The sequence below is a fragment of the Taurulus bubalis genome (assembly GCF_910589615.1).
Source record: "Taurulus bubalis genome assembly, chromosome: 9".
Classification (NCBI taxonomy): domain Eukaryota; kingdom Metazoa; phylum Chordata; class Actinopteri; order Perciformes; family Cottidae; genus Taurulus; species Taurulus bubalis.
The window spans coordinates 7,394,514-7,405,001 of record NC_136597.1 but is presented as its reverse complement, the minus strand read 5'-3'; the positions used below and the strand labels follow the sequence as shown (position 1 = coordinate 7,405,001).

The 10,488-nt window shown below is 40.6% G+C and overlaps 1 long non-coding RNA gene across 1 annotated transcript in view; it reads left to right on the top strand.

The window, feature by feature from the left end:
• Nucleotides 1-8,212: 8,212 nt before the first annotated feature.
• LOC306741857 overlaps nucleotides 8,213-10,488 on the top strand; it is a 140,997-nt gene continuing 138,721 nt past the window's right edge. The window contains exon 1 of the long non-coding RNA XR_013771064.1: nucleotides 8,213-8,257. This is a non-coding gene — a long non-coding RNA (uncharacterized lncRNA). The remainder of the gene's footprint in view (nucleotides 8,258-10,488) is intronic.

Sequence of the window (10,488 nt, the reverse complement as noted above, 5' to 3'; positions counted from 1 at the left end):
TCTTTTATGAATTCAGTGGAAAGTCGATCCTTAGCTCTCTGAGTCATCAACTAAACACTACTTTACATGAGCTGGTGATCAGTTGGACGTCTGTGGATTAATCGGTGACATAATATAACAAAGAACTCTAACTGCAAATCACCGGGTGAGTTTACTAAGGCACTGTGCTCTCACCGTGCAAAATTAATGCGGCAGCCAATATGATATTACAGAAAGGCAATGACTGCAGTTGTTGGGCTTGAGACATCAGAGCCACAGAGATTACAAGTGATGGATTTTCTGTTCTCCCCCATTTAGCATGCTTGTGTCCTTGGTGGGCATGCCATTAACAGATGACTTATAAATACCCACACACAGAAGTATTTTAATATGCTCCTCCATGAACAACACATATATCTGCTGTGCAGTGGCGGTTCTACATGCAATTACGCCCCGGGCGAGACCCCCCTCCGAGCCCCCCATCTTGACACATGTCAAGAGGTTCCATACGTTACCCCAAAAGTGAAACTTAAAAGTCCGTTACAACTCTGTGTCCTGGATTGAAATCAAGGCAGAGTCACTGAGATCGCCAAAAAAGCTCTGAAACCCTGCCTCCATTTCAACATCCTGTCTTTGTGAAGCAGGTTTTAATGAAGTGACAGATTGCATATAAAGGTTTAAGGTACGGAGTAGAGTCAGTAGACTGGACATAAACAACAGACGTCGGGGCTCCGTCTTTTTCTCCCGTCACCCCGAGACGGACCGGCTCGTAGCAGAGAAACAAGCTCAGGGCTCCACTAATGCAGCGTAAGTTGTATCTTTATGCACTTTATAATTGTATATATGCCGGTCGTATTACGTCATATTTATTACGTCATATTTATTACGTCATATTTATTACGTCATATTTTTCACATGTTGCAGGAGGCTCAAAAAAGGTTGGGTACCACTGCATTAGAGTACAGCTCTATAGCCTAACAATGCCGCCCCCCCCCCCCCCCCCTGCGCCCCCGCACCCACACACACACACACCCCCAGCGCCAATCTGCCAATTCCCCACACAGTGATATGATAGATATTGGAAAACCGCTTCACAGCCCAGATGATTTTTTTTTTTTTTTAAGTGGTCGTGCCGCCCCCCACGTGTCATGAAAAAGTGCCGCCCCGGGCGACTGCCCGGGTCGCTTGTGCTCAAAACCGCCCCTGCTGCTGTGATTAAACTAGTAAGAATATCAATGAAATCATACATCTTAGAGTCTTTAGAGTAGACTGTGCTTTCCATCGGCTGCCACGAAGTGAATGTCACTGTGTTTGTCGACCGATATTTACTGTCCACTGCTATGATACTAACGTGGGTCCACAGGCCAGAGTGGATCTTTGGACACTGCAATCGAGGTATAGAGGAGATACTATAAATGACTCTGTAATGATAACAAGAATTACTAAGGAGAGTCAACCAGAGCGGCCTCTGTCTCACTGGCTTTAATCATAAATCTCACACGGACACCCTCAGACATGTGTTCCCAGAGAACATAGACACGCCTGCTCATGACTGGCTGTAATATCCTGGCAGTTAAATGTAATGGTGTCAAATGTCAGGCATAACTACAATCAGGGATGACAAAAAAGGGACTGAATGAAAGAAAAAAAAAGCATTATGATTGCAGAGGTGTGAAGAAAAAGAGCAATCATATATATTCTGTCCGGGACTACAGTTCTGCTGAGAACTCACTGTGCTGCAGTATCTTTTGTGCTGTGTAGTGTCAGTCAGTGTACTGCATTAGTACACATAAGCTTAAACTTTATTTTAATCATCAAATACATGAAAGTTGATCCTATTTGAGAAGCAGTACCCGGGGAGCAATTTGGGGTTCAATGTCACACTCAAGGACACTCCGACATGTGGACAGGAGGAGCTGGGGATCGAACTGCCAACCTTGTGGTTAAATGACAACCCGCTGCAGCTCCCGAGCCACAGCGATGCTATGCTTCGAGGAATAACGCTCAGCCAAAGTGTCAGGAATCTCTCTTAATTACCTTCAATCTGAGCGCCACTGTTTGTTTCACAGACTAATGATTTAGATGGGGATTAAGCACTTGGCAATGTGCTAATTAGCCTGCTAGCGCTCCCTGGGCATCCCAACATGAGCCTGAGACGAAAAGCCATCCGCCACAGGAAGCCACTGTGACTTTTTCTTGAGCTCGCAGCTCACACACCCGCTACCATCACTCAGACATGTTGGGGTGGACAGTGTCCTGCTGAGGAGCGTTTAGTGGTCAAGGAGCAGCATGCGTAGGTCTGTTCAATGATGGAAGACGCATTCAGATCCTTCACTCAAGATAATCAGTATGCTAATGTGAAAATACTTCACTGCAGGGAAATGTCCAGCATTCAGAATCCTTAAAAGTACTGTTTGGATCTGGTAGGTGTAAAAATGTGAAAATGCAATTATTGATATGAATACTATTATTAATATCAACAAGATTAGTATCGGCAGGTTAAACGGCGAGCTAAAGCTCCGTGTGACAGGGGGATCTGCTCCTTCAGGCTTGTAAGCGGGTTAACCGGAGCACTGATTCTCGTCTGGCGGCAGAGAAAAAAGTGAACCTCGATTTGACAAATCTGGGAATTCCGTGATCTTTTGTCCTTGGGGTGTCAGAGTCAGTCAGTGGGGGACCCCGGCTCTGTTGATGAGCGCGACTGCCGACGGGAAGAACCTGTTGGTCCTGATGGACCGCAGCCTCCTGCCAGATGGAAGGGACACGAACAGTTTGTGTCCAGGGTGAGAGCGGTCGGGTCCTGGAGGGACGGTAGATTACAGCCAATCACCATCTCAGCAATGGTGTTTTCTCTGAGCTTTTCAACTGCTTACGTTGTGAGGAACAGTTTATTTATAAAACAATAAAACATTGACACAAATGCTCCGTAGTTTGGACCAAGAGGGCAAACTTTATTCCTGCTTTCTAAACAATGGCAGCGCAGACCAGATGCACTCCTTCCGTTCTTACCTTCAACAATACAGACCCTAGATATTATATACACAGGCAAGTATTTTGCATTTTAACGTTGTTTATTTGTCACAACCCCAGTGTGCGAATGTCTTAAGGGGGTTGAAAACAAGAGGTAAAAAGTTCTGTTGATGTATTCTACAATGTTTTGTATTTTAATCTTATCATCTGAAATGAAACTATAACTATAGCTGTAAAATAATGCAGTTGTGTAAAAAGTACAATATTTCCCTATGAAATATAGTCTAGAAATATAAATGATAAGTTTGCATGAAAATAGAAATATTCAAGTAAAGTACCTCAAAATTGATAATTCAAAGCATAACAAATTTCAAACTCTGGGGGAATTGTATTATAATTATTTAAAAAATAAACCAAAGCAACTAACCCAATCACCTTCTGCTGAGGATTGACTCCTTCATGATGGCTTGTATATGTGTATCTTTTGGTGTGTCTGTGTGTGTGTGTGTGTGTGTGTGTGTGTGTGTGTGTGTGTGTGTGTGTGTGTGTGTGTGTGTGTGTGTGTGTGTGTGTGTGTGTGTTTGCAAGTTCTCTTTATCTACTCAAAGCCAATTCATCTGATATCAGGAGCAGCACGTATTATCAGAGCTCTATAATAAAGCATTGATGAGAATTTTGTCAGAATCAATCAGATTGATGGAAAATAATTGGAAAATGGTTCAGGCTGAGTCTACAACAGCGTCTGTCCTTTGTAGTGTTCATAAGGTTATACTGTATTAAAATGTTCCTCACATACAAGTAACTATCTGTCTTCTTCTGTTCTCGGTCTTGTGTTTGGCAATTGCTGCTATCTGATATCTGCACATAATTAACATTCTCTTAAATCATATCTTCTAAACATAATAACATTAAAGACTGTTCTACATTGTTCAACTTCTGAAAGGATGATTAAAAAAGAAAAAAACAACATTCAACATTTCCTTTCAGTTGTTTGATTTAATTACTGCTGTGCTGCAGTCTGACTCTCAGGAGAGCCTGTGGATTAAGCATCATAATTAAGAAAACCCACAAAAAACCTGCTGTGTCCACATAGAATATAGAGCCAAAGATCCAAACTGCGAGGCTTAATTAAGCAACAAATTCAGTTTTTATATATTCTTGCTATTGATTTGCATACTCTATTCTTGCAAACAAACAAAAAACTAATTTATATTCTGATATCGTTGAATTAAATGTAAATAGTTACCTGAACACACTTCTCAGAGGTAGGTAGTTGCCGCTTGTTGCGAGCCATTAGTGTTTCTTGCACAGAGAAATTGTAAACACAGACGAACATGCATAATTATATTGTCACACTGCCGGTATGTAGCACTTTGGGGCCAGCGTAGCCACTTTTACAGATTTTTCAGAGCTAATTGTTGACAGAAATGTATTCTTCTAATAAGACAATTTGACTTGTACTGTACATTCCTAGTGCAAATGAATGCAAAGAGTAGAAGAAACATGCTGTCAACACTTTATGGGACGAAGTGGAGCAAAACTCCTCCACCAAGCAAAATGAGCCACGTGCTTACAAGGAGAAAATAGTCCTCCTTCAGATGTGAGTGTTATTTTTTTTGCATTTGATTGCCGGTGGGCGACCTAACTGATTTTTAGAGGCTCAGTTTTAAAGGAAGGTACTGGTATCATATGGTACCAACAATGTCATTCAAGTTTGTTGTAAATTAAACTTAATTTTGGCAAGGGAACAACTGACATGACTGGAAGTCTGGGGCTCTTGTGGATCCAGATAGCCCAATTCTATTCATGTGTGATGATATTAGTCATCATATTAACCATTTCATTGTAGTGAGATCATTCAATTTCAATCATCAGGTTCCCAGTTTTCAAATGATGTACACCACTTCTATTTCCGTTATCAGTACAATGTTTACAATTAACAGTATTTTTTACAAGAAATGCATGCATACATTATATTTGGGCTGATATATATACATATATTTAAGGTGTTTCAATGTAATAGAAACAGAATATAACCTATTTTGAATTAACGATCTCTTACTTTTGTGATTTAACAGTGTAGCTTAGTGTTGTCCTGCTATCTCCTTATAAGCAACCCCTCTAAAAAAATTAAAAAATGGGTCGACGGGGAAGAGGGGTAAACAAGTAGAGCTCAAAGGAAATTTACTTCAACATTTTACAGAATATACTATATAATATATTCAATTTCACAAAGAAACTCCTCAACATTTAATAATCTCTTGATTTATATCTGTAATCTTAATGTAATCTCTGTTGGCAGATCTAAACCACCAATAAGGATTAAGTGCTATTTTATTGTTGGAAGGCACCAGGCACATTTTTACCTGATATGCAATATTAGGAATATCTTGATTACTTAACTTGATTTTTTTTAAATTCCTTGTACTCACCTCATTATTCAGAGTAAACCTACGAATTCGTTCTCGCCTTGTGCTAAAACAAGTCCACCACAGATCGTCTCCTCCACTCTGCTGCTACCGACGCAACCACAAGCAGAGAAGCTGTGAAAAAAAGCTGAAAAGAACTTTTCTGTTCTGCTCTGGAGGAGGCCAAACTGCGCTATCTGTCAATTAAATAGCCTGCAATCCAGGAAACCATGCTGCTGTCCGCCTGCTTCACTTTAAGCATCACCCCAAGGGTCCGGATGGCCGTGAAAACAGTGCAATCAAAGAACATGATTGCCATCATGCAACCACCTCTCTGTCTGGGACTAAGCGCTGTGGAGCTGTGCACGTGAGGAAATGGTCCACAATCATTCTGGTACTCTGGCAGAAAAGAATACACTTCATTTGACTGCAATACAATAGACATTTATTTTTTACATAATTGTGTACTATTATTTTTCCTATATTTAACTACTGTACTCTTCGTGTACAGTAGACCGCTGTAGATTTTCTAAAAGAAACAGATCCACATTGTCATCATTTATAATGCTTCTATCTATATTTGTGATGTTGGAGATGGATTCATTCATTCTTTACACTTTGTTTTTCTTATTTCCGTCGCTGCCTCATTCCTACAAAACCTGCAGGCTCTTATCAGGATATAGTTGACTGCTAGGTTGAACCTTCCTCTCTTAGCTTACAGCAGCAGCACAGCAGGATAACAGCAATCAAACGGCATCCTTTCAGCAGTGTTTTCTCAGGAGGACTGTTTGATTGCTCACTGAACCTGGAATTTTCTTTGGCTAAAATGGCTCTGACTGAATTGACTGTTTTCTCCACCAAGACAACAACAACAAAATCACAATTGTTTTGATGAGACAAACACTAAACAAGTGGGATATATATTATTAATCAGTAATACTAGTTTCACTACAAGGCGTTGCAACAGCAGCAAGTATGGTTTTGTGTTTGCCTTGCATGTTTTATTAAAGTAGAGTATATTAATTCCTGTCATAAACACACCACACCACATGTCCACACTTTGAAATTGTGGCACAATGCCAAAATTGAGTACCAGTAAGATCCCCTTGGAGCGCCTGAATTTGTCTCGAGATTTGTTCTTTCTTTGTGTGTCGATGTTTTCTAAACCGTACTAAGCAGGGAAGAGAAGAAAAATGATTGAACCTCCAAAAAGATGTGGCCATGTATATTTCTGTGACCACATTTGTTTCATTCCCTCTTTGACTCCACAACGCCTGCGAAGAAATATACGTTTCATCTTTTTCCCTCTTATCTTCAAAATTATTATTTTGTCTAATCAAAGCCAACCCCTCTGTTAAATCCACTGCAGTAATAGACTAATGATGTTGGCCCACCAAGGTGGGACATTCTATTCCTGGCTCTTCCTGTGAAATTCACATTCATTAATCAGAACCTTCTTTTGAGGCTTTAGAAATACAGGTGACTTTCAGTGAAACAGGAGGCACAGAGGAGAACATGTGGCACCTAAATTGGATAAGCCGTGACTCAGGAGATGTCACATAGACACGAGGATCACTTATAGCGACATGCGGTTTATAATCTGCTTAATGCGTGCTCACGAAAGGAAAAGGAACTTCAGTGCCACTGGTGTGATGAACATTTGTATTCTCCATATTTACAACTTAATGCATGTATTGTATGGGAAGGTAAGGCTCACTGATTGTTGCTTTCTGTCTCCATGTGTGACTCCTCTCGTTGTCCCAGTTGCTAAACAAGGTCACACAGCTTTTGTGGCAGCATGGCCGGTAGAATTGATGTCACTCATCAAAGTGCAACAACGTAAGCAGAATTGAAACTCTCAGTGGCAGAGGTGAGGATATTTCTCCAGTGATCCATAAAGCTCCTTGAGCTGGTGAGAGGTTGCTGGCATTTAAACCTCTTGGGAAGTTGTTCACACCAGGAGTTCACATGACAAGAGCTGCCTGCCATGTACTTAAGGACGTGCATCAGGGTCAAGGGTCAAGGTGGGTATTGATGCGCAATAATCTGGAAAGTAGTGACAGTAAAAATGAGAGGCTTCTGGAAATCCGCTCCCTGGATGATGTCCTGTTCTACCAGGTTGGCTGAGGAAAAGCGGCAAGACTGTAAAGCAAACATCTCAGAGAATTCAAACAGATTTTTATTTATAGAGACTTTTCTTTCATAGTGTTATTTGTAGCAGCCTAAAGGTGGCGAGGAGCACTGAGATACGACTGCATCACTGTGCATCAGAATGTGTGACGGCTCACCTGAAGAAAAAAAACTCATGGCATAGACGTTGCATTATACTTCTTTTTTTATTATACATTATGAATTGACATGCCACAATAAATTCCAATAACTATTAATATGGCTTTGGTTGAACAGAGTTGGCATACATTTGCATTACTGCATGGGACATGATCTATTGATGGCATGTGCATGCATTTAATCACTGAAAAGGTTAAAAAAAAAAAGTTAATTGATGTGTTTCTTATTTTTATTATAGGACTCGTTTTGCTTTCCTCGTGTATGTCTGCGTGCTGCCTGAAGTCTGCTTAATAGCTCAACGTGTGCAACAATAACAAAAGAAGCTTAAACTCTAGTCTGCTCGTCTTGCATTCCACCTTTAACCTGCAACACTTTGCCTCCTTCGTCTTTAGTTTCTGAGTCCAGGAAGGCTGCGACTGCAGGAAACACCGTTTGAGACGCAGCCCGGTGACCGAGGTCTGGGGCGTCAACTAAACTGCTACAGACCAATCGGAGTTCAGGGTGAAACTTTGTAAACAACTCTCACGCTGTTCTTCAGCCCTTCTGCAGTATTTACTACGAAACGGAGCGACGCTCCTGCAGACAAGTGAGCCCAAAGCGCCCAAAAGCAGGTGAGACAGAAAACGCAGTTTTTAATACAATGTATATCTATGTGTGCGCGAGCGCGCGCCGAGCGTTTGCATGCGCGTGTCCTCGTGACTCGTAGTAGTAGTAGTAGTAGTAGTATTAACGGTGCTGGTGCAACACAGCTGGCATGTAGGCCGAGCGAGACAAGTGCAATGTTTGTTTGTTTGTGTTTGTTTGTATTTGCAAAAACATAAAAGACTACGTAACGCCACGTAACGTAAAACTGAGTTATAACAATGTAGCCACCCGGATGACGTCGCCACTGTACGCTACAGTGAGACTCCATCCCGTCCACCGAGACGCGTCCACTCTGTAATGTCTGCTTGCTTCAGGTTTGGCTGGTGAAAGATTCATGATCCTGTTTGGCAGGAGTGTAGAACACAGTTCATCAGTAGATGAGACTTTAATTCAATTCCAGATACTTCTCAGGGAGTTGTGTGTGTATGTATGTATGTATGTATGTATGTATGTATGTATGTATGTATGTATGTGTATACTGTATATGTATACTGTATATGTATGTGTATATACATGTGTATAATATGTATGTATGTATGTCTATACTGTATATGCATGTATATATATATATATATACACACACATACATACATATATAGATATACATGCATATATATGCATATATATATATATATATATATATATATATATATATATATATATATATATATATATATATATATATATATATATATGTGTGTGTGTGTGTGTGTGTGTGTGTGTATTCATGTATGTATGTATTTATTTATGTGTGTGTGAGCAGGAGTTAATGTCTTGGAAGTGGAATATATACAGTATATATAAAACCTTAAATGTAAGCGTAATTTTGTTGAGCAGGCTGATGATGGATTTATTAGAAATGAGAAATTATTCAGCATTTGTGCCCCGGCTGAGTGACAGATCTGTTAATTGCCTCTGCACGTAACAGACAGATACCATATCAACTCGTGTTAGGTATCAAGAAATGTCCAAATGTGAGACTAGAAAATGTGACAACCCACCAACACAGCAGGTAGACACTAAAAGGAGAAAGTGTTAATATAAAAGTGCTGCATTATGTTCTAAAAACTCCTCATAAACTATTAAAAATGTGTTAATGGCAGCTGTTTTTTTTTTTCCTTTCAGATTAATAAATGCATTCCCCTGGGATTTGCTCTATCTCACTCCCTCACAAACTCACTCACTCACAGATGTAAAGTTTCTGTCTGGCCTAAATACACTGTTCCAGTTCTTCTCTGTGAACTCCAGTGGTCTTGACTGCGTACTGCACTGTAGATGTGCCGTGTTTTGCTTCCTGCTGTTTTACTGTTCGTCTGAACAGCCTGCTATCAGCTGCAGAAGTCTTTATTCTGAGCGGATGTGGGCACAACTTTCATTGTGGAACATCAACATCTGCATGTTCTGTGTTTCCTCAGCACGCCCCCTCAGCCGGAGGAGGGGTTGAGGAAGAAGGGGGAGGGAAAAGCTTCCTGACAGATTGTCTGAGAAACTGAATCGGCTGAAGTTTTGGCACAGGTTCGGGTGGGGGTTTCTTTGCTCTAACTTGTCTGGAAATGTGACACATTTTATTTGAGTACATTTGTGGCTTGGACAGTTTCCAAAGTTGAGTTCATCTTGATTGTACTGTACTTTGTTGTTGGGTTTCTATTTGGAAGAAGCGTGTCTCTTCTCCAGCAGTGGACACTTTGTCACTGCTTTCAGTAAAAGTTTAAAGGGCGGCATGTACTCCTCTCCAAAAGTCCTTGGACTGTGTTCTTTGTGCAGCTTTTGGCATCTTGATACCGTTTTGGATGTAAACTGACACTGTGAGGTTAAAAGGTTAAGATTTAAATTCTGAGCTTTAACTGGGAATTGGATACATGCATCTCTCTCTCTCTCTCTCTCTCTCTCTCTCTCTCTCTCTCTCTCTCTCTGTGTGTGTGTGTACATATATATCTCTAATGTTTTTTGTCTATTTACTGAAGATCGTTGATACGTAGAATTACTGTGTAGTCTCCAACCTATTAAAGCAGTAACCAGTTCCCATAAATTCTCTTTGACTCCTCCACTGTTGCTCTGTTGTGAAATGCAACATTGATCCAGTCATATGTAAAGAATAAAACTATTTCCACAGTTCTCGCTTAGCTTATTAAAGTAATTTATAGTAACACGTCATCGACCTAAAACTCCCCGTGATGTGACTGATAGCTCCAACACA